This window comes from Oncorhynchus keta, chromosome 32 (genome assembly GCF_023373465.1).
Source record: "Oncorhynchus keta strain PuntledgeMale-10-30-2019 chromosome 32, Oket_V2, whole genome shotgun sequence".
NCBI lineage: Eukaryota > Metazoa > Chordata > Actinopteri > Salmoniformes > Salmonidae > Oncorhynchus > Oncorhynchus keta.
In genome coordinates, this window is record NC_068452.1 from 10,721,534 (window position 1) to 10,747,326 (window position 25,793).

The window sequence follows — 25,793 nt, forward strand, 5'->3', positions numbered from 1 at the left end:
TTTTAAAACTCTGTTTGTGTTTATCTGGGTGTGTCATTCCTCCAGCACTACAGATAATCAAGTGATATTTGGATGTGATGCATTTGTTCCATTGTTGACATTTGCATTGTTGGACCACTGAGGATTTAATGACATGAAAATGTTCAGACTCTGTAATGGAAAATGTTAATTGTTTGTGTGTCCACATAACTGAGTATGTGACTAACCTTGTGAAACTGTCCTATTATAAGCTCCTGTTCTTGGGACTATCATCCTGTGTTGCACCTGTGTCCTTGTATGAATAAAGTCCCTCCCAGGAACAGGAAACTATAAAGATATGAGCTAATCACTCAATGCTTCAGGAATTCAGACTGTCTACACTGCACTGTGTAACTCTGTTATTCTCTCTGAGCTCAGAAATAAAGAATCTTGGTTTGACTTGGACTCCAGCAGATCCTTATTTTATAATATCCACCACAACTCTCCAAAGGATTGCTGTTTATCATTGTCTCAATGAAGAGTTCTTTGTTTTACTTTCCTGGGGGCATTTACAAACCTCCCACTGGTTGAATAAACGTTGTTACCCAAATGATGAGATTATTATGGGTGAGAGCAATTATTTTATTTGTCAAATGGCAACCAAGCTTCGATCATCATGTCACCAGAATAAGACCCTCAAAATGTATTGGAAAGGAGCATCAAGCTCATCACGTGCACTTTCACCACCCTGTGAAGTTCATAACTTATTTCATCTGTAGCCTAATAAACTACATGGGTTCCCGCTGTCGGAAGTGGGAGAACCACACAACATATCATCACGTGACTCCAAGTTAACTAAGACGTGATGGTTGTTATTTAAAGAAGATCAAAGGAGTTTCCACTCCATTGGGATGACATTTTTACTGACACAAAAAGACAAACAAATTGTCAGACAGTGAACAAATCGTCTGGGCATTTATTAAAGTGTAGGAATGAATATCCTGTTTCCATCAATGAGACCTTCAGGGATGGAGATGAAGGCTGATTTGGAATGAAGTTCAGATGAGTCAAATTCACTCCTCTGATAGATGAAGCTGATATTTGGAATGTCTGAAGTTCTATATGATGTCATAATACACCCTCATTGGATCCATGATGTTGGTTTAGGAATGAATATCTGACAGAGGGGCTTTAAATGAATAGTATGGTGACATCTTAGTGTGAATGAAATAGGATTATTAATCATAAACTCCTATAGCAACAATACACTTCAGCTTTGACATCAGAAGAGAATGGGCTGAGGGATGGTGATGAAGGCTGTAGGAATGAAGTCAATATGAATGTTCAATAGACTCCAGGTTGATTGGGGAGGTGATGTACCACATTCAAAGTCCTGCAATAAGAGCTAAGAGACTAATATTTGTGTAAACTATGGAGATGTATTCTGTAGGAATGAAGTCACTGAGTTGCTGATATCCCAGGGATGGGGTCACTCCACAGTTCAGGCTGAACAGTGCCTATACAAAGTCTACACTTTGCTCCTTTCATAATTTTGATCCTGATAAACTCCCCAGCCAGTGACAAGCATACATAACATGATGCTGATGACAATACTTAATGTGTGGAATCTGAGGTCATCAGACAAAGAGTCACCTAGCCGGCCTGCCCAGTACCCTGCCCTGAACTTAGTCACTGTTACAGCAGTCTAACCCAGTACTCCACCCTGTATGATCAAGGCTCAGGAATATAACTACTACTGAACACACCTTTTATATTCATATAAGGTCCATAATGTCTAGACACACCATCATATACATTTTAAACTAACTGTATATATTTATATTCCAGACTCTGACATCTCGTTCTACCATTTCTATATTTCTAAATCCTTAAAATAAATTGTAGGAAAATCAAGTCAACAAAGACTAGTAAACAAAGATAATAGACAAGTAGAATGGTGATGAGGTTTCTTAGGAATCTTTACTTACTCAGTGAAGAGACTCCAGGGGCGGTGATGAAGGCTGTAGGAATGAAGATCAGACAGTGAAGAGACTCCAGGGATGGTGATGAAGGCTGTAGGAATGAAGATCAGACAGTGAAGAGACTCCAGGGATGGTGATGAAGGCTGTAGGAATGAAGAACAGACAGTGAAGAGACTCCAGGGATGGTGATGAAGGCTGTAGGAATGAAGATCAGACAGTGAAGAGACTCCAGGGATGGTGTTGAAGGCTGTAGGAATGAAGATCAGACAGTGAAGAGACTCCAGGGATGGAGATGAAGGCTGTAGGAATGAAGATCAGACAGTGAAGAGACTCCAGGGATGGTGATGAAGGCTGTAGGAATGAAGATCAGACAGTGAAGAGACACCAGGGATGGAGATGAAGGCTGTAGGAATGAAGATCAGACAGCAATACTGGTCCTGTGGTCAGGTGGGGGAGTGGTCGATCCAGACAATGATTGTGAGGAAGCATGCGGGGAACAGCCTCCTTTCTACTACCATTCTGGGGTCTGGATACATGCCAACAAAGACTCCAACTGCTTCAAACAATGGGAGAGGCTACCATTGACCACCACACTTTCTTTCATAACCAGGAAGCCCATGTTGAGCCATCAGTGTTCCCACTATGGAAGAGGGAGCAGGAAGCCGTCATCCAGTCTCTCAGAAAACCATGTTGAGCCATCAGTGTTCTCACTATGGAAGAGGGAGCAGGAAGCCGTCATCCAGGGACAAGGACAAAGGTGCAGCACTGGTGTTAGTAGCTGATGACAGAAGTGACAGCCTGGACACAGCAAACAAAGTTTGTTGAGCAGAGAATCAACCAGAGAATCAACCAGGTTGTTGAGTTATTCAGGTGCATAATACATTTGATTTGTTTAATTCTGTTTTATTCAATTAGAATAATTTACCTGAATGAGAACAGTCACATGTTGTGAGCTTTATGAGTTATAACATTGATTGACTAAATTATGACGTTGACAGATTTGTAGTAAAACCAGTTTGGAGTCAACCATTTGATTCACAGTCAATTCAGAAAGTAAAGAATCAACCAGAATTGAATTTTCAGTTTACTTCCTGAATTTACTGAGAATCATTCTAAAATTGATTCAATTGGGAGTGTTTTCCTCATGAATCTGCACAACAACACCCTATAATGAGAAGCAAAAACAGGATTTTAGAAATTTTGCAAATGCATTTAAATATTAAACTGAAATATCACATTTAAATACCTATTCAGACCTTAACTCAGTGCTTTGTTGAAGCACTTTTAGCAGTGATTATAGCCTCAAGCCAGATTGGGTTAACACTCAATCTTGTTGCACCCTGTATTTGTGACTCACTTGACTCTGTACTGGTACCTCCTGATTGATTCCACTATGTACTGTACTGAGCAAAGAATCAACCAGATTGACTCTGTACTGGTACCTCCTGTATATAGCCTCCACCTGATTGATTCACAGTCAGTATATAGTTGAGCAGAGAATCAACCATGCTTGGCCACCATTGTTCCTGTTCCCAAGAAAGCTAAGGTAACTGAGCAAAGAATCGCCAGATTGACTCACAGTCAGTGAAGTGCTTTGAGCAGAGAATCAACCAGATCACCTCAACCTACCTGACACCCTAGATTCAGGTATTAATACAAATTTGTTTAATTCTGTTTTATCTCAATTAGAATAATTTACTCTGAATGAGAACAACCATCTGAGAATGCTTTATGCATTATAACATCGCATTGACTAAATGATGACCTGACAGATTTGTAGTAAAACCAGGGTTGGAGTCGACCCATTTCATTGCAGTCAACTGGGTAAACCAAATTCCACATTTTCCTCATTGAAAACCATAGAAGGAATTGAATTTTCAGTTTACTTCCTGAATTTACTGGAATATTCTGAAACATTGATTCAATTGGGAGGTTTTCCTCATGAATCTGTTCACAACAACACCCTATAATGACGCAAGCAAAAACAGGATTAGAAATGTTTGCAAATGCACAAAATTAAAACTGAATTATCACATTTAAATAAGTATTCAGAACCTTAACTCAGTGCTTTGTTGAGGGCCCTTTGTCAGTGAAAATACCTCACACTCAACGCCAACAAAACTAAGGAGATGATTGTGGACAATCTTGGAAACCCCAGATTTGAACAGTTTCTCCACATTCGATGGAACAGTCTGCAGATCCTCTCAAGATTTGTAAGTTTGGCATGGACACATCACAGACAAAGCTAATTGGTCCACTTCAGAGTTTTCGATCGGGTTCAAATCCAGCAGCTGGCTATTCAACCTCAGGACTGAAGAAATTTGGCTTGTCACCAAAAGCCACTTCTACAGATGTCTTCGAGAGCATCCTGGCTTAGGCTGTATCACTGCCTGGTAAGGTGAACTGCTCCCCTCAACCTGAGGCTCTCCAGAGGTGCTCTTGTGAGGTTTTCATCAATTATCTCTCTGTACAAACTACCCCCTCCAGGACACTTTCCCTCGATCCTGACCCTAGTCTCCCAGGAAGGCCACTAAAGATATCCTCACATCAACCACCATGACCACTGCCATCACCCCGATTCACCGTAGGGAACAGGTGCATCAAAGCTGGGACCGAGAGACTGAAAAACAGCTTCTATCTCAAGGCCATCAGACTGTTAAACAGCCACCACTGACTCTGTGAGTGGCCCCTGTATATACACACTGTCATTGACACTGACCCCAATCCAGCCATTTTAATAATGGGAATTGATGGGAATTATGTAAATATATCACTAGCCACTTTAAACAATGCTACCTTATATAATGTTACATTGACCCTCATTATTCATCCCATATGCATATGTATATACTCATTGACTCTGTCCTTATGTAACACATGTATCACTAGCCACTTTAACTATGCCACTTTGTTTACTTTGTCTACACACTCATCTCATATGATATACTGTACTGATACCATCTACTGTATACCATCACTCATTCATATATCCTTATGTACATGTTCCTTATACACTGTGTTGATTGTTAGTTAGATTACTTTTGTAGAAGCACAAGCATTTCGCTACACTCGCATTTACAGACAAATACTTGATTTGTTACAGCCTCCACATTGACTCTGTACTGGTACCCCTGTATATAGCCTCCACATTGACTCTGTACTGGTACCTCCTGTGATATTTAGTTTCCACATTGACTCTGTACTGGTACCTCCTGTATATAGCCTCCACATTGACTCTGTACTGGTACCTCCTGTAGCAGCCTCCACATTGACTCTGTACTGGTACCCCTGTATATAGCCTCCACATTGACTCTGTACTGGTACCTCCTGTATATAGCCTCCACATTGACTCTGTACTGGTACCTCCTGTATATAGCCTCCACATTGACTCTGTACTGGTACCTCCTGTATATAGCCTCCACATTGACTCTGTACTGGTACCTCCTGTATATAGCCTCCACATTGACTCTGTACTGGTACCCCTGTATATAGCCTCCACATTGACTCTGTACTGGTACCTCCTGTATATAGCCTCCACATTGACTCTGTACTGGTACCCCCTGTATATAGCCTCCTGTATATACATTGACTCTGTACTGGTACCCCTGTATATAGCCTCCACATTGACTCTGTACTGGTACCCCCTGTATATAGCCTCCACATTGACTCTGTACTGGTACCCCTGTATATAGCCTCCACATTGACTCTGTACTGGTACCCCTGTATATAGCCTCCACATTGACTCTGTACTGGTACCTCCTGTATATAGCCTCCACATTGACTCTGTACTGGTACCTCCTGTATTGACTCGGTACTGGTACCTCCTGTATATTGACTCTGTACTGGTACCCCTGTATATAGCCTCCACATTGACTCTGTACTGGTACCCCTGTAGCCTATTGACTCTGTACTGGTACCTCCTGTATATAGCCTCCACATTGACTCTGTACTGGTACCTCCTGTATATTGACTCTGTACTGGTACCTCCTGTATATTGACTCTGTACTGGTACCTCCTGTATATAGCCTCCACATTGACACTGTACTGGTACCTCCCTGTATATAGCCTCCACATTGAGACTCTGTACTGGTACCTCCTGTATATAGCCTCCATTGACTCTGTACTGGCAACCCTGACTATATAGCCTCCACATTGACCCCATAAATCTAATAAACCCCTAGACAAGACGAAACACATAAACCACCCATGTCACACTGGTACCTAACCAAAATAATAAAGAAAACAAAGATAACTAAGGATCTGACAGTACCCCCCAAAGGTGCGGATAGCCGCACACATTGACTCTGTAGGAAAGGGTCTGGGTGGGCGTCTGTCCACTGTGGCGGTTCTGGTGCGGGACGTGGACGCCACTCTTAGTCTTAGCTTTCTTAGCCGCCATTGACCTTGGACTAGTAACCCTAACAAAGGGCCCACCTGGACTGAGGGGTGCCTCATTACTGAGGAAGCTCAGGATTTTGTAGCTCAGGTTTGAGTTTTTTACTGAGCTACTTTTTAAAACTTTTTATTTTGGGAATATTTTCTTAACCCTTATTTTTCTTATCTACGTTGTTGGTTATAGGCTTGTCAGTAAGCATTTCACGTTAAGATCTACACCTGTTGTATTCAGCGCATGTGACAAATAATATTTGATTGTAACTAAATATGGAGTATGTCAGTTTCAATGTTACGGTCTTTGATTCAATTATATTTTTGAAACTCAGGCTGTGTGTGTTTATCTGCGTCATTCCTTGATCATTCCTTGTGGTCCTGTAGCTCAGTTGGTGGAGTATAGTGCTTGTTAAACCAGGGAAGTGGGTTTGATTCCTGGGACCACCCATATGTAATGTGTTTGTACACATGACTGCAAATCCCTTTGGATAAAAGTGTCTGCTAAATGGCAGATATATCCACTGATTATACCAAACATTTGGAACAACTTCCTAATATGGAGTTGGACCCTCCCCTTTTCCCCTCAGAACAGCCTCAATTAATTGGGTTATGGACTCTACAAGGTGTCGAAAGTGTTCCACAGGGATGCTGGCCCATGTTGACTCCAATGCTTCCCACAAATGTGTCAAATTGGCTGGGTGTCCTTTGGCGTGCAGTGGGGTCTCATCAGAGGAGGAAGGGGAGGACCATCGTCCTCAGTTATTTTCAGAAAAATAAAAATGGTAAAATATTTAAAAGCTGGTCCTTTTTAGATAAAACTATACTAAATATAATCACGTCACCAAATAATTTATTAAAACATACTATTTTGCATCCTCCTCTGGGTATATTGACTTCAATACAAAACCTAGGAGGATTATGGTTCTCAAGGCTTCCATAGACTTACACAGTTATTAAGACAACTTCCGGAGGACATCCTCCAACCCATCAGAGCTCTTGCAGCATGAACTGACATGATGTCCAACCAATGAAAGGATCAGAGAATGAATCTAGTACTGAAAGCATAAGCTACAGCTAGCTAGCACTGCAGTGCATAACATGTGGTGAGTAGTTGATTAAAAGAGAGAAAAATACAATAGTTGAACAGTTTTGAACAAATTATTTTATTCCAAAATGAAGGAGAAGCGAGAGAGAGATATTTCGTCATTTATTTTCCACTTTCAGTTTCACTTACTTAGCTAGCAAATGCAGCTATCTAGTTTAGTCTACTCAAACACTTGGCTCAAACAGAGCGATGCTATGTTAGCTAGCTGGCTATGACTATCCAACACAACACTGGAACTCTTCCAAGTCAAGGCAAGCTTTTGGTTTTGACTAATTTATTGCCACTGGGACCCGCCAAGGTAAGTGCTAAACTGCTTACTGACTGTACACTGTAACGTTACTGCATGATTGTAGCAGGTTTACTAACGAGTTAGTTCTCTATTAGCTCTGTTGACTATGATGTTATTTTAGCTAATATGGTGACAACAATGTAAGCTGTGTGTAGCAGTTATGAAATGGTTTGGCTTGGAAAGGTTTTTTCTCCTGGTGACATACAGCTGATGTGTTGTGCATTGAAGTACAGAAACAAAGGGAGAAGGTGATAAGAGGAGAGCACATAGATGCAAGAAGGAATACAACGTGTCTGTAATGAAAGTGAACTGTGTTTATGCATGATCAGGGGTGTATTCATTCCGCCGATTCTGTTGACAAACGTTTAAATGGAACAAAACGGGGATAAACATACCTGAATTTGTCCAGTGATATCTCTATTTCAGCTAGATGCAGGCGAGAGTGTGCAAGGAAGTATTGAATGTGTCACTGTCTGTCTATGTGTCACTGTCTGTCATCGCAAAATGTTCTCTCGACCTGTGTGAACCTACATTCTAAACTTTCATTCATAGGCTAGGTTGCTACCTCATGATGGGTATAGGGACAATTAGAGTATCATGTAGTAGCCTAAACCTATTGCTGTTACATTGAACAGGGTGAGGGACATATGAATGACAGTCATCCAATATGCTGTAATAGAATTAAGGCCATGCTCATGAAAAAACACATCGTCCTGCCTCATCTTAAACGGCACAAACCACCACTGTTTGGGTGGTGGACCACTCTTGGTACACATGGGAAACTGTTGAGCTGAAAAACCCAGCAGCGTTGCAGTTCTTGACACAAACCGGTGCGCCTGGCACCTACTACCATACCCCGTGCAAAGTAACTTAAATATTTTGTCTTCCCCATTAACTCTCTAAATGGCACACATGCACAATCCATGTCTCAAGGCTTAAAAATCCTTATTTAACCTGTCCCCCTTCATCTACACAGATTGAAGTGGATTTAACTAGTGACATCAGTAAGGGATCATAGCTTTAGCCTGGATTCACCTAGTCTTTCTAAGTCATGGAAGGAGCAGATGTTCTTAATGTTTTGTCTACCCAGTGTATATCTGTTTGCATGTGATGCATTTGTTCTGTTGTTTACAGGATGATTTGTATCTTATAGAGCGTGGCTTTAAGGGAATAGTATGGTCACATGTAGATTAAAAAGAATGTGACACACTACCAATCAACACACTACCTATTCATATAAGTATTTTTATTAATCATCTACATTTTCATATTGAGCTTCTACGTCCGTGTACAGGAACGTATTATTTGGAAGAGAAAATGTATCAGCTTATTATTAAATAATTATGACGTTCTTTCCAATACAAAAGGTGTAGTAACTATTGTTTCCAAACTGCGTTACCCACTCCAGCCAGCAGATGGCGATGAGCGTCTTTCAGTTGACTCTTCTTGCGTGACGTATAATGGACTGGACGGTACACTTCTTCAGGAACAACAAGGCGCCAACTCTTCCAACCACCTCGGTAGCTTGCTAGCCAACATAAAACTGAAATATTGACGTTTTAGACCATGTTAATGTACATTAGTTAATATCCGTGTTTTAAACAAGTTTCGGTTGACGTATCAACTGGTTCAATTTGCAAACGTGTTGAAGTTTGACACTGAGCCTAGCACTAGGCTAGACGCTAATGCTAACTAGCTAGCTAACATCCCTGACCATGAGCTCACTAAACTACTCCTCCCTTGCTAATGAAGAGGAGGTCTGCTGTATGGAGAAAGAATCTTTCAGAATGAAAAAGGAGGAAGAGGAGGCTGTTATAGTGAAAGAAGAGAAAGAACCGTTTAGAGAGGAAGATGATGCTATCTCAATAAAGGTGAAGGAGGAAGACGTTTTGGGGGTAAAAAGAGAAGAGACGGAATATCAGATTAACACCAGTGAGTACTGTCTTCAACAGGGACACAAACTATGCCGTTGTTGAACTAATGTGTGGTTTTAAAGGGGCATTCTACTGAAGTTCTACACTTTAATATGTTGTTCAGTACTGTAGGAATTGTTAAAGGGTCGATCTGCAATTGGTTCATATATTTTAGGGACTTTTCAATTAGATGTATTGAATTCTCCATGTGGTCTATATTGAAGTTCCCCTCATCTAATATTACAGGCTTTTAAAATTCTATATTGGTGCATATTTTCTACTTAAAATAACAAAGGGACGCAAAAGCCACCCATTTCGTGGAACAACCCTTTTACATTTGCATCACAAACAGTATTTTAGGAAATCATGATGAAAGTGGCCATTTTAGACATATTCATGCCTCTTGTAAGACTCTATGATTGCAATAGATGGTCATCAGTTTACCATCTGTTTGATGTTCTCGTTCACACAGGAGAGAGACATGACTATGGTGGATCCTCTGGGGAGCCTCAACAACATCCTGATGCTGACGAGGAAGAGAAGAGTCTCTCCAGATCAGAACACCAGATGGTACAGCTTGGTCTGGTCTAGCATACAGCTTGGTCTGGTCTAGCATACAGCTTGGTCTGGTCTAGCATACAGCTTGGTCTGACATACAGTGTCTGGTCAGCATCCAGCTTGGTCTGGTCTGTGTACAGCTTGGTCTGGTTCCAGACAACAGCTTAGTCTGGTCCTACCCTGGTCCAGTACCCTTGGTCTGGTCTAGCATACAGCTTGGTCTGGTAGCAGCTTGGTCTGGTCTAGCATACAGCTTGCTCTCTCTGGGTCTGGGCTGGGTTTCTGTAAATCACTTCATGACAACAGTGACATCAGCATCCATAATGATGTGCGTCTGTGTCCCCTCTTCATGGTTACCAGGACAACGCTAGCCCCTCCTCCCTCCCGGAGTCCCCGTGTCATGCCTCTCCTGGTAGCACGTTACTGCTGGGTATGAAGAGGTTGTCTGTGCTGCTGGTGAACTGCAGGAAAACAACGGGGCTGAGTGGAACTGTGAGAGGAGAAGAAGAGAAGAAAGGATCAGATTTGACACATCAAAGTAAGTAGTTTAGTTTGAACAAATACAAAGCTAGCTTTGGAGAGAAAGTTTCAAGATGATCCAATGTAAGGTGCTTGTTTTACAAAAACTTTTCCTTAAAACATTATGGATATTACATTGCCTGTCCCAGTCAACCCCCCTATCTTTGCAAGACTGTAGAACAGGCAAACTAAACTCAAGACACTGTTAATTAACTAATACTGGAGGAAAGCTGTGATCAGGCTGCCCACTCAAGAGAAAGCTTCAAACTGTAACCAGTGCCGGCAACCTTGTTCAGGTTGTCAATCAACCTACCAGGGTAGTGACAAACAGTAGAGGAATGAAATCATCAACATGGTTTGATCATATCTTTACTAATGCTGCAGAAATGGGTTTTAAAGCAGTATCCAGATCCATCAGATGATCACAATATTTACATTTACATTTAAGTGATCACAATATAGTAGCCATGTCTAGGAAAACCACAGTTCCAAAGGCTGGGACTAATATTGTGTATAAGAGGTCATACATTTTTTTGTAGTGATTCCTATGTTGTTGATGTAAATAATATTTGTTGGCCCTTGGTGTGTAATGATGAGCAACCAGACACTGCCCATGACACATTTGAAACTGCTTATCCCAGTTACTAATAAGCAGCACCCATTAAGAAAATGACTGTAAAAACTGTTAAATCCATGTGGATTGATGAGGAATTAAAAGTGATTGATGCGGAATTACAAAATGGTTTGATGAAGAGGGAGGCAAAAAGATGGCAAATTACATTTACATGACATTTAAGTCATTTAGCAGACGCTCTTATCCAGAGCGACTTACAAATTGGTGCAATCACCTTATGACATCCAGTGGAACAGCCACTTTACAATAGTGCATCTAAATCTTTTAAGGGGGGTGAGAAGGATTACTTTATCCTATCCTAGGTATTCCTTAAAGAGGTGGGGTTTCAGGTGTCTCCGGAAGGTGGTGATTGACTCCGCTGTCCTGGCGTCATGAGGGAGTTTGTTCCACCATTGGGGGCCAGAGCAGCGAACAGTTTTGACTGGGCTGAGCGGGAACTGTAGTTGGGAGTGGTGGATGTGGTAGGGAGGCGAGCAGGCCAGAGGTGGATGAACGCAGTGCCCTTGTTTGGGTGTAGGGCCTGATCAGAGCCTGAAGGTACTGAGGTGCCGTTCCCCTCACAGCTCCGTAGGCAAGCACCATGGTCTTGTAGCGGATGCGAGCTTCAACTGGAAGCCAGTGGAGAGAGCGGAGGAGCGGGGTGACGGAGAGAACTTGGGAAGGTTGAACACCAGACGGGCTGCGGCGTTCTGGATGAGTTGTAGGGGTTTAATGGCACAGGCAGGAGCCCAGCCAACAGCGAGTTGCAGTAATCCAGACGGGAGATGACAAGTGCCTGGATTAGGACCTGCGCCGCTTCCTGTGTGAGGCAGGGTCGTACTCTGCGGATGTTGTAGAGCATGAACCTACAGGAACGGGCCACCGCCTTGATGTTAGTTGAGAACGACAGGGTGTTGTCCAGGATCACGCCAAGGTTCTTAGCGCTCTGGGAGGAGGACACAATGGAGTTGTCAACCGTGATGGCGAGATCATGGAACGGGCAGTCCTTCCCGGGAGGAAGAGCAGCTCCGTCTTGCCGAGGTTCAGCTTGAGGTGGTGATCCGTCATCCACACTGATATGTCTGCCAGACATGCAGAGATGCGATTCGCCACCTGGTCATCAGAAGGGGGAAAGGAGAAGATTAATTGTGTGTCGTCTGCATAGCAATGATAGGAGAGACCATGTGAGGTTATGACAGAGCCAAGTGACTTGGTGTATAGCGAGAATAGGAGAGGGCCTAGAACAGAGCCCTGGGGGACACCAGTGGTGAGAGCGCGTGGTGAGGAGACAGATTCTCGCCACGCCACCTGGTAGGAGCGACCTGTCAGGTAGGACGCAATCCAAGCGTGGGCCGCACCGGAGATGCCCAACTTGGAGAGGGTGGAGAGGAGGATCTGATGGTTCACAGTATCGAAGGCAGCCGATAGGTCTAGAAGGATGAGAGCAGAGGAGAGAGAGTTAGCTTTAGCGGTGCGGAGCGCCTCCGTGATACAGAGAAGAGCAGTCTCAGTTGAATGACTAGTCTTGAAACCTGACTGATTTGGATCAAGAAGGTCATTCTGAGAGAGATAGCGGGAGAGCTGGCCAAGGACGGCACGTTCAAGAGTTTTGGAGAGAAAAGAGAGAAGGGATACTGGTCTGTAGTTGTTGACATCGGAGGGATCGAGTGTAGGTTTTTTTCAGAAGGGGTGCAACTCTCGCTCTCTTGAAGACGGAAGGGACGTAGCCAGCGGTCAGGGATGAGTTGATGAGCTAGGTGAGGTAAGGGAGAAGTCTCCGGAAATGGTCTGGAGAAGAGAGGAGGGGATAGGGTCAAGCGGGCAGGTTGTTGGGCGACCGGCCGTCACAAGACGCGAGATTTCATCTGGAGAGAGAGGGGAGAAAGAGGTCAGAGCACAGGGTAGGGCAGTGTGAGCAGAACCAGCGGTGTCGTTTGACTTAGCAAACGAGGATCGGATGTTGTCGACCTTCTTTTCAAAATGGTTGACAAGTCATCTGCAGAGAGGGAGGAGGGGGGATTCAGGAGGGAGGAGAAGGTGGCAAAGAGCTTCCTAGGGTTAGAGGCAGATGCTTGGAATTTAGAGTGGTAGAAAGTGGCTTTAGCAGCAGAGACAGAGGAGGAAAATGTAGAGAGGAGGGAGTGAAAGGATGCCAGGTCCGCAGGGAGGCGAGTTTTCCTCCATTTCCGCTCGGCTGCCCGGAGCCCTGTAGGTCTGGCTGAATAACTGATTGGCAAACCTATTGCATATTGAGAAATCATGTGACTAAACTGAATAAAAAGAAGAAACTACACTATGAAACAAAGATAAATGACATGAAGAATGACAGTAAAAAGTCTTTGGAGCATCTTCAATGCGCAAATAAATTCAACAATGATAAGTCACTGGTGTCTGACAACTTGGATGGAAAATTGAGGATAATAGCAGCCAATATTGCCATTCCTATTTGCCTTGTCTTGAATTTAAGCCTACTAGAAAGTGTGTGCCCTCAGGCCTGGAGGGAAGCTAAAGTCATTCCACTACCCAAGAATAGTAAAGCTCCCTTTACTGGCTTAAATAGCCGACCAATCAGCCTGTTACCAATCCTTGCAATTTTGGGAAAAAAATATTTGACCAGATACAATGCTATTTTACAGTAAACAAATATAGACTTTTAGCTTATAGGGAAGTTCATTCAACAAGCACAGCACTTACAAATGACTGATTGGCTGAGAGAAATTGATGATAAAAATACTGTTGGGGCTGTTTTGTTTGACTTCAGTGCGGCATTTGACATTATCGATCATAGTCTGTTGCTGACAAAAACGTATGGCTTTACACCCCCTGCTATATTGTGGATAAAGAGTTTTTCTTTTAAAATGTAACCTTTATTTAACTAGGCAAGTCAGTTAAGAACAAATTATTTTTTTCAATGACGGCCTAGGACTGCCTTGTTCAGGGGCAGAACGACAGAGTTTTTTACCTTGTCAACTCGGGGATTCGATCCAGCAATCTTTCGGTTACTGGCCTACCGCTCTAACCACTAGGCTACCTGCCGCCCCAGAGCTACAAAATCAAGTTTGAATCAGGAATTCCCCAGGGCAGCTGTTTGGCACCTACTTTTTTCAATCTTTACCAACAACATGCCAATGACATTTGAGTAAAGCCAGTGAGTCTATGTATGCGGATGACTCAACACCGTACACGTCAGCTACTACAGCGACTGAAATGACTGCAACATTTAACATAGAGCTGCAGTTCGTTTCAGAATGGGTGTCAAGGAATAAGTTAGTCCTAAATATTTCTGATTACCTTAAAACCTCTTGGTGTTAGGGGGCAGTATTTTCATTTTTGGGAAAAAAACGTCCCCGTTTTAAACGGGATATTTTGTCAGGAAAAGATGCTAGAATATGCATATAATTGACAGCGTTGGATAGAAAACACTCTTAACATTTCCAAAACTGTAAAGATATTGTCTGTGAGTATAACAGAACTGATGTTGCAGGCGAAAGCCTGAGAAAAATCCAATCCGGAAGTGCCCTTGGTTTTGAAAGTGCTGCGTTCCAATGACTCCCTATATGGCTTTGAATGTACCATCAATGAGCTTACGCTTTCTACGTATTCCCCAAGGTGTCTACAGCATTGTGACGTAGTTTTACGCATTTCTGTTGAAGAATAGCCTTATGGGGGCACATTGCGTAAGTGGTCACATGGTGGCTACGAAAGAGTTCTCGCGTAAAGTGCAGAGGTAGCCATTACTCCAATCGGTCCTAGAGAAAAAGAAATTGTCCCGACGGATATATTATCAAATAGATATTAGAAAAACACCTTGAGGATTGATTCTAAACAACGTTTGCCATGTTTTTGTCGATATTATGGAGCTAAATTGGAATATTTTTCGGAGTTGTGACTGCAATTTCCGGGCGATTTCTCAGCCAAACGTGAAGAACAAACAGAGCTATTTCGCCTACAAAAATAATATTTTGCGAAAAAATTAACTTTGGCTCTCTACCTGGGAGTCTCGTGAGTGAAAACATTTGAAGCTCATCAAAGGTAAACGATTTAATTTGATTGCTTTTCTGATTTCCGTGACAAGTTTGCCTGCTGCTAGCAAGGCATAATGCTATGCTAGGCTATGATAAACTTACACAGATGCTTGTCTAGCGTTGGCTGTAAAGCATATTTTGAAAAGCTGAGATGACAGGGTGATTAACAAAAGGCTAAGCTTTGTTCCAATAGATTTCACTTGTGATTTTCATGAATAGGAAGATTTTCTAGGAAGATTTATGCCCGTTGCATTATGCTAATTAGTGTCAGATGATGATAACGGTCCCGTTCACGGGCTGGGTGTCACTACAGGTTAAGTTACATGGCCTACTATGCTAATTCTGTAGCGGTATTGTTAGATGGGGCTAAATAAATATTTTGTTGGTGCGCCAGGCAGGTATTAACCCTAGTTATTAAAGTTAGTTATTACCTATTGTAACATTATTATTTTTTAAATATTATTAAAACCGAAAGGATGAGAGTAGAATAGATAGAGTAGCGCTTCCAGACACATTCTAAACATGATGGAGTATTAAAGGAGGACTGTAGCACCTAATGATGAAACATTATGGATTCTTAAAGGAGGACTGTAGCATCTAATGATGAAACATTATGGAGTCTTAAAGGACTGTAGCATCTAATGATGAAACATTATGGAGTCTGAAAGGAGGACTGTAGCATCTAGTGATGAAACATTATGGAGTCTTAAAGGAGCCTTGTAGCATCTAATGATGAAACATTATGGAGTCTTAAAGGAGGACTGTAGCATCTTTTGATAAAACATTGTGGAGTCTGAAAGGAGGACTGTAGCATCTAATGATTAAACATTATTTTATGTTTAAGGAAGTGTGTAGGTCACATTCTGTATCATACAGCTATGAAAGTTATATATTTAGAACCACCTGTTCAATTGGAATCCAGCGACACCTGTGTCTTCAGTGTCCTAGAACTGTCTAGGTTTTTGTGTTCTGACTTGTAAAACAGGATGAATAAAATAAGTAATGTAAACAGAATTACCAGGAAGCTCTACATTTGTTTTAAAATCACACTAAGATTGTTCAAACTGGCCTCAGGTTATTGAGAGATCTGATTTAGGATTTACCCTCGTAGCAAGGTTTTTTTTATCATGTGGTTACATTTGGGTCTCTATTTAAAAATAACACTGTCTTTGGCAGGAGAAAGACCAGACTCAGAGGAACCAGAGCCAGGGACGTCCAAACCAGCAAGACGACACCAGTGCTCCCAGTGTGAAAAGAGTTTTAAACAGAAAGCACAACTGAAAAAACATGAGAGAATACACACAGGGGAGAAGTCGTACCACTGCTCCCAATGTGGAAAGTCTTTCGTCCATTCGGAGGTGCTGAAACGGCATGAGAGAATACACACAGGAGAGAAGCCTTACCACTGCTCCCAATGTGGAAAGTGTTTCAACCAGAGTGGACACCTGAAACAACATGAGAAAATACACACAGGAGAGAAGCCTTACCACTGCTCCCAATGTGGAAAGTGTTTCAACCATTCGGGGGACCGGAAACTACATGAGAGAATACACACAGGAGAGAAGCCTTACCACTGCTCCCAATGTGGAAAGTCTTTCGTCCATTCGGAGGTGCTGAAACGGCATGAGAGAATACACACAGGAGAGAAGCCTTACCACTGCTCCCAATGTGGAAAGTGTTTCAACCATTCGGGGATGCTGAAACAACACGAGAGAATACACACAGGAGAGAAGCCGTACCACTGCTCCCAATGTGGAAAGTGTTTCAACCAGAGTGGACACCTGAAACAACATGAGAAAATACACACAGGAGAGAAGCCTTACCACTGCTCCCAATGTGGAAAGTGTTTCAACCATTCGGGGGACCGGAAACTACATGAGAGAATACACACAGGAGAGAAGCCTTACCACTGCTCCCAATGTGGAAAGTGTTTCGCCCGGTCGGGGATGCTGAAAGAACATGAGAGAATACACACAGGAGAGAAGCTGTACCACTGCTCCCAATGTGGAAAGTTTTTCAACCAGAGAGGAAACCTGAAACGACATGAGAGAATACACACAGGAGAGAAGCTTTACCACTGCTCCCAATGTGGAAAGTGTTTCAACCGGTCGGGGATGCTGAAAGAACATGAGAGAATACACACAGGAGAGAAGCCGTACCACTGCTCCCAATGTGGAAAGTTTTTCAACCAGAGAGGAAACCTGAAACGACATGAGAGAATACACACAGGAGAGAAGCCGTACCACTCCTCCCAGGGTGCAAACCATTTGCCCATTTAGGAAGCCTGAAAGAACACATTAGACTGCACACAGAGGAGAAGGCTTAGAAAAGCTCAGACTGGGAAAACATATTACTCATAAGTCACTTAAACGTCATTAGAAAATCCACACAGGAGAGAGAAATTACTTCTCTTAGCGTGTATGTTGATATTTCACATCACATTGACTTAAAATTCATCAGAGAACATACACAGTGCTCCTGTTGTCTTATATTGTTAACTGACAATGTGTTTACCTGTCTTTACCAGATGAAATTAAATGGTACAGGGTATACTCAAACATATATTTGTTTGTTTTTATTAGAAAACATGAATTGAATATGGAGTCTGTCAGTTTGAATATAAAGGAGATCAGGTTCCTTCTTTTAAACTGTCCTTTTTTAAAACTCTTTGTGTGTTTATCTGGGTGTGTCATTCCTCCAGCACTACAGATAATCAAGTGATATTTGGATGTGATGCATTAGTTCCATTGTTGACATTTGCATTGTTGGCCCACTGATGATTTAATGACATGAAAATGTTCAGACTCTGTAATGGAAAATGTTAATTGTTTGTGTGTCCACATTACTGAGTATGTGACTAACCTTGTGAAACTGTCCTATTATAAGCTCCTGTTCTTGGGAGTATCATCCTGTGTTGCAAATCAATTTACACCTGTGTCCTTGTATGAATAAAATCCCACCCAGGAACAGGAAACTATAAAGATATGTGCTCATCACTCAATGCTTCAGGAATTCAGACTGTCTACACTGTGCTGTGTAACTCTGTTATACTCCATCCTGTATTCTAGTCAAGGCTCATCCTATATAACTACTGCTGTACACACCTTTTATATTCATATACGGTCCATAATGTCTAGATACACCATCATATACATTTTAAACCAACTGTATATATTTATATTCCAGACTCTGACATTCCTCGTTCTACATTTTCAATATTTCTAAATCCTTAAAATAAATTGTAGGGAAAATCATTAGGTCACACAAATGACTATTTCTAAACAAAGATAATAGAGAAGTAGAATGGGAGAGGTTTCTTAAACTATCTTTACTTACTCAGTGAATAGACTCCAGGGATGGTGATGAAGGCTGTAGGAATGAAGATCAGACAGTGAAGAGACTCCAGGGATGGTGATGAAGGCTGTAGGAATGAAGATCAGACAGTGAAGAGACTCCAGGGATGGTGATGAAGGCTGTAGGAATGAAGAACAGACAGTGAAGAGACTCCAGGGATGGTGATGAAGGCTGTAGGAATGAAGATCAGACAGTGAAGAGACTCCAGGGACGGTGATGAAGGCTGTAGGAATGAAGATCAGACAGTGAAGAGACTCCAGGGGCGGTGATGAAGGCTGTAGGAATGAAGATCAGACAGTGAATAGACTCCAGGGATGGTGATGAAGGCTGTAGGAATGAAGATCAGACAGTGAATAGACTCCAGGGATGGGGATGAAGGCTGTAGGAATGAAGATCAGACAGTGAAGAGACTCCAGGGATGGGGATGAAGGCTGTAGGAATGAAGATCAGACAGTGAAGAGACTCCAGGGATGGTGATGAAGGCTGTAGGAATGAAGAACAGACAGTGAAGAGACTCCAGGGATGGTGATGAAGGCTGTAGGAATGAAGATCAGACAGTGAAGAGACTCCAGGGATGGTGATGAAGGCTGTAGGAATGAAGATCAGACAGCAATACTGGTCCTGTGGTCAGGTGGGGGAGTGGTCGAGGCAGCCAATGATTGTGAGGAAGCATGCGGGGAACAGGCTCCTTTCTACTACCATTCCTGCTTCAAACAATGGGAGAGGCTACCATTGACCACCACACTTTCTTTCATAACCAGGAAGCCCATGTTGAGCCATCAGTGTTCCCACTATGGAAGAGGGAGCAGGAAGCCGTCATCCAGTCTCTCAGAAAACCATGTTGAGCCATCAGTGTTCTCACTATGGAAGAGGGAGCAGGAAGCCGTCATCCAGTCTCTCAAGGACAAAGGTGCAGCACTGGTGTTAGTAGCTGATGACAGAAGTGACAGCCTGGACACACAGCAAAGTTTGGCGCGATCAGTGTTGTTGAGCAGAGAATCAACCAGGTTGTTGAAGTTATTCAGGTGCATAATACATTTGATTTGTTTAATTCTGTTTTATTCAATTAGAATAATTTACTCTGAATGAGAACAGGCACATCTGTGAGCTTTATGCATTATAACATTGATTGACTAAATTATGACGTTGACAGATTTGTAGTAAAACCAGGTTTGGAGTCAAATCCATTTCATTTCCAGTCAATTCAGAAAGTAAACCATAGAAGAGAATTGGAATTTTCAGTTTACTTCCTGAATTTACTGGAATATTCTAAAATGGATTCAATTGGGAGGTTTTCCTCATGAATCTGCACAACAACACCCTATAATGACGAAGCAAAAACAGGATTTTAGAAATGTTTGCAAATGCATTTAAATATTAAACTGAAATATCACATTTAAATACCTATTCAGAACCTTAACTCAGTGCTTTGTTGAAGCACTTTTAGCAGTGATTATAGCCTCAAGCCGCCTTGGGTATAACACTACAATCTTGGCACCCCTGTATTTGTGACTCCACTTGACTCTGTACTGGTACCTCCTGTATATAGCCTCCACTATGACTCTGTACTGGTACCTCCTGTATATAGCCTCCACATTGGCTCTGTACTGGTACCTCCTGTATATAGCCTCCACATTGACTCTGTACTGGTACCTCCTGTATATAGCCTCCACATAACTTCATAACTTCATAACTCCACATGCTTCAAGAGGGCCACCATTGTTCCTGTTCCCAAGAAAGCTAAGGTAACTGAGCTAAACGACTACCGCCCCGTAGCACTCACTTCCGTCATCATGAAGTGCTTTGAGAGACTAGTCAAGGACCATATCACCTCCACCCTACCTGACACCCTAGACCCACTCCAATTTGCTTACCGCCCAAATAGGTCCACAGACGATGCAATCTCAACCACACTGCACACTGCCCTAACCCACCTGGACAAGAGGAATACCTATGTGAGAATGCTGTTCATCGACTACAGCTCGGCATTCAACACCATAGTACCCTCCAAGCTCGTCATCAAGCTCGAGACCCTGGGTCTCGACCCCGCCCTGTGCAACTGGGTACTGGACTTCCTGACGGGCCGCCCCCAGGTGGTGAGGGTAGGCAACAACATCTCCTCCCCGCTGATCCTCAACACGGGGCCCCACAAGGGTGCGTTCTGAGCCCTCTCCTGTACTCCCTGTTCACCCACGACTGCGTGGCCACGCACGCCTCCAACTCAATCATCAAGTTTGCGGACGACACAACAGTGGTAGGCTTGATTACCAACAACGACGAGACGGCCTACAGGGAGGAGGTGAGGGCCCTCGGAGTGTGGTGTCAGGAAAATAACCTCACACTCAACGTCAACAAAACTAAGGAGATGATTGTGGACTTCAGGAAACAGCAGAGGGAACACCCCCTATCCACATCAATGGAACAGTAGTGGAGAGGGTAGCTAGTTTTAAGTTCCTCCACATACACATCACAGACAAACTGAATTGGTCCACTCACACTGACAGCGTCGTGAAGAAGGCGCAGCAGCGCCTATTCAACCTCAGGAGGCTGAAGAAATTTGGCTTGTCACCAAAAGCACTCACAAACTTCTACAGATGCACAATCGAGAGCATCCTGGCGGGCTGTATCACCGCCTGGTACGGCAACTGCTCCGCCCTCAACCGTAAGGCTCTCCAGAGGGTAGTGAGGACTGCACAACGCATCACCGGGGGCAAACTACCTGCCCTCCAGGACACCTACACCACCCGTTGTTACAGGAAGGCCATAAAGATCATCAAGGACATCAACCACCCGAACCACTGCCTGTTCACCCCGCTATCATCCAGAAGGCGAGGTCAGTACAGGTGCATCAAAGCTGGGACCGAGAGACTGAAAAACAGCTTCTATCTCAAGGCCATCAGACTGTTAAACAGCCACCACTAACAGTGAGTGGCTGCTGCCAACACACTGTCATTGACACTGACCCAACTCCAGCCATTTTAATAATGGGAATTGATGGGAATTATGTAAATATATCACTAGCCACTTTAAACAATGCTACCTTATATAATGTTACTTACCCTACATTATTCATCTCATATGCATATGTATATACTGTCATCGACTGCATCCTTATGTAACACATGTATCACTAGCCACTTTAACTATGCCACTTTGTTTACTTTGTCTACACACTCATCTCATATGTATATACTGTACTCGATACCATCTACTGTATGCTGCTCTGTACCATCACTCATTCATATATCCTTATGTACATGTTCCTTATCCCCTTACACTGTGTATAAGACAGTAGTTTTGGAATTGTTAGTTAGATTACTTGTTGGTTATCACTGCATTGTCGGAACTAGAAGCACAAGCATTTCGCTACACTCGCATTTAACATCTGCTAACCATGTGTATGTGACAAATAAAATTTGATTTGATTTTGATTTGACATTGACTCTGTACTGGTACCTCCTGTATATAGCCTCCACATTGACTCTGTACTGGTACCTCCTGTATATAGCCTCCACATTGACTCTGTACCGGTTACCTCCTGTATATAGCCTCCACATTGGCTCTGTACTGGTACCTCCTATATATTACATTTAAGTCATTTAGCAGACGCTCTTATCCAGAGCGACTTACAAATTGGTGCATACACCTTATGACAACCAGTGGAACAGCCACTTGCATCTAAATCTTGTTGGGGGGAGGGGTGAGAAGGATTACTTACCCTTACTTACCCTATCCTAGGTATTCCTTGAAGAGGTGGGGTTTCAGGTGTCTCCGGAAGGTGGTGATTGACTCCGCTGTCCTGGCGTCGTGAGGGAGTTTGTTCCACCATTGGGGGCCAGAGCAGCGAACAGTTTTGACTGGGCTGAGCGGGAACTGTACTTCCTCAGTGGTAGGGAGGCGAGCAGGCCAGAGGTGGATGAACGCAGTGCCCTTGTTTGGGTGTAGGGCCTGATCAGAGCCTGGAGGTACTGAGGTGCCGTTCCCCTCACAGCTCCGTAGGCGAGCACCATGGTCTTGTAGCGGATGCGAGCTTCAACTGGAAGCCAGTGGAGAGAGCGGAGGAGCGGGGTGACGTGAGAGAACTTGGGAAGGTTGAACACCAGACGGGCTGCGGCGTTCTGGATGAGTTGTAGGGTTTAATGGCACAGGCAGGGAGCCCAGCCAACAGCGAGTTGCAGTAATCAAGACGGGAGATGACAAGTGCCTGGATTAGGACCTGCGCCGCTTCCTGTGTGAGGCAGGGTCGTACTCTGCGGATGTTGTAGAGCATGAACCTACAGGAACGGGACACCGCCTTGATGTTAGTTGAGAACGTCAGGGTGTTGTCCAGGATCACGCCAAGGTTCTTAGCGCTCTGGGAGGAGGACACAATGGAGTTGTCAACCGTGATGGCGAGATCATGGAACGGGCAGTCCTTCCCCGGGAGGAAGAGGAGCTCCGTCTTGCTGAGGTTCAGCTTGAGGTGGTGATCCGTCATCCACACTGATATGTCTGCCAGACATGCAGAGATGCGATTCGCCACCTGGTCATCAGAAGGGGGAAAGGAGAAGATTAATTGTGTGTCGTCTGCATAGCAATGATAGGAGAGACCATGTGAGGTTATGACAGAGCCAAGTGACTTGGTGTATAGCGAGAATAAGAGAGGGCCTAGAACAGAGCCCTGGGGGACACCAGTGGTGAGAGCGCGTGGTGAGGAGACAGATTCTCGCCACGCCACCTGGTAGGAGCGACCTGTCAGGTAGGACGCAATCCAAGCGTGGGCCGCGCCGGAGATGCCCAACTCGGAGAGGGTGGAGAGGAGGATCTGATGGTTCACAGTATCGAAGGCAGCCGATAGGTCTAGAAGGATGAGAGCAGAGGAGAGAGAGTTAGCTTTAGCAGTGCGGAGCGCCTCCGTGATACAGAGAAGAGCAGTCTCAGTTGAATGACTAGTCTTGAAACCTGACTGATTTGGATCAAGAAGGTCATTCTGAGAGAGATAGCGGTAGAGCTGGCCAAGGACGGCACGCTCAAGAGTTTTGGAGAGAAAAGAGAGAAGGGATACTGGTCTGTAGTTGTTGACATCGGAGGGATCGAGTGTAGGTTTTTTCAGAAGGGGTGCAACTCTCGCTCTCTTGAAGACGGGAGGGACGTAGCCAGCGGTCAGGGATGAGTTGATGAGCGAGGTAAGGTAAGGGAGAAGGTCTCCGGAAATGGTCTGGAGAAGAGAGGAGGGGATAGGGTCAAGCGGGCAGGTTGTTGGGCGGCCGGCCGTCACAAGACGCGAGATTTCATCTGGAGAGAGAGGGAGAAAGAGGTCAGAGCATAGGGTAGGGCAGTGTGAGCAGAACCAGCGGTGTCGTTTGACTTAGCAAACGAGGATCGGATGTCATCGACCTTCTTTTCAAAATGGTTGACGAAGTCATCTGCAGAGAGGGAGGAGGGAGGGGGATTCAGGAGGGAGGAGAAGGTGGCAAAGAGCTTCCTAGGGTTAGAGGCAGATGCTTGGAATTTAGAATGGTAGAAAGTGGCTTTAGCAGCAGAGACAGAGGAGGAAAATGTAGAGAGGAGGGAGTGAAAGGATGCCAGGTCCGCAGGGAGGCGAGTTTTCCTCCATTTCCGCTCGGCTGCCCGGAGCCCTGTTCTGTGAGCTCGCAATGAGTCGTCGAGCCACGGAGCGGGAGGGGAGGACCGAGCCGGCCTGGAGGATAGGGGACATAGGGAGTCAAAGGATGCAGTAAGGGAGGAGAGGAGGGTTGAGGAGGCAGAATCAGGAGATAGGTTGGAGAAAGTTTGAGCAGAGGGAAGAGAAGATAGGATGGAAGAGGAGAGAGTAGCGGGGGAGAGAGAGCGAAGATTGGGACGGCGCGATACCATCCGAGTAGGGGCAGTGTGGGAAGTGTTGGATGAGAGCGAGAGGGAAAAGGATACAAGGTAGTGGTCGGAGACTTGGAGGGGAGTTGCAATGAGGTTAGTGGAAGAACAGCATCTAGTAAAGATGAGGTCAAGCGTATTGCCTGCCTTGTGAGTAGGGGGAGGGTGAGAGGGTGAGGTCAAAAGAGGAGAGGAGTGGAAAGAAGGAGGCAGAGAGGAATGAGTCAAAGGTAGACGTGGGGAGGTTAAAGTCGCCCAGAACTGTGAGAGGTGAGCCGTCCTCAGGAAAGGAGCTTATCAAGGCATCAAGCTCATTGATGAACTCTCCGAGGGAACCTGGAGGGCGATAAATGATAAGGATGTTAAGCTTGAAAGGGCTGGTAACTGTGACAGCATGGAATTCAAAGGAGGCAATAGACAGATGGGTAAGGGGAGAAAGAGAGAAAGACCACTTGGGAGAGATGAGGATCCCGGTGCCACCACCCCGCTGACCAGAAGCTCTCGGGGTGTGCGAGAACACGTGGGCGGACGAGGAGAGAGCAGTAGGAGTAGCAGTGTTATCTGTGGTGATCCATGTTTCCGTCAGTGCCAAGAAGTCAAGGGACTGGAGGGAGGCATAGGCTGAGATGAACTCTGCCTTGTTGGCCGCAGATTGGCAGTTCCAGAGGCTACCAGAGACCTGGAACTCCACGTGGGTCGTAAGCGCTGGGACCACCAGGTTAGGGTGGTCGCGGCCACGCGGTGTGGAGCGTTTGTATGGTCTGTGCAGAGAGGAGAGAACAGGGATAGACAGACACATAGTTGACAGGCTACAGAAAAGGCTACGCTAATGCAAGGAAATTGAATGACAAGCGGACTACACGTCTCGAATGTTCAGAAAGTTAAGCTTACGTAGCAAGAATCTTATTGACTAAAATGATTAAAATGATACAGTACTGCTAAAGTAGGCTAGCTGGCAGTAGCTGCGTTGTTGACACTACACTAATCAAGTCGTTCCGTTGAGTGTAATAATTCTACAGTGCTGCTATTCGGGGCTAGCTGGCTAGCTAGCAGTGTTGTTTACGTTACGTTGAGTTAAAAGAACGACAATAGCTGGCTAGCTAACCTAGGGAATCGGTCTAGACTACACAATTATCTTTGAAACAAAAGACGGCTATGCAGCTAGCCACGATCAAACAAATCAAACCGCTGCACTGCAATGAAACGAAAATGTGAAACCACCTGACCGGGTTGTT

The 25,793-nt window shown here is 44.2% G+C and overlaps 1 protein-coding gene and 1 pseudogene across 1 annotated transcript in view; both read left to right on the forward strand.

The window, feature by feature from the left end:
- The window catches only part of LOC127914381 (oocyte zinc finger protein XlCOF6.1-like), a 52,449-nt gene extending 34,143 nt beyond the window's left edge, over nucleotides 1-18,306 (forward strand). Inside the window, exon 4 of the mRNA XM_052490162.1 lies at nucleotides 17,985-18,306. The gene's annotated coding sequence lies outside the window, so the exon portion shown is untranslated. The remainder of the gene's footprint in view (nucleotides 1-17,984) is intronic.
- The window catches only part of LOC118381434 (zinc finger protein ZFP2-like), a 135,405-nt pseudogene continuing 118,740 nt past the window's right edge, over nucleotides 9,129-25,793 (forward strand).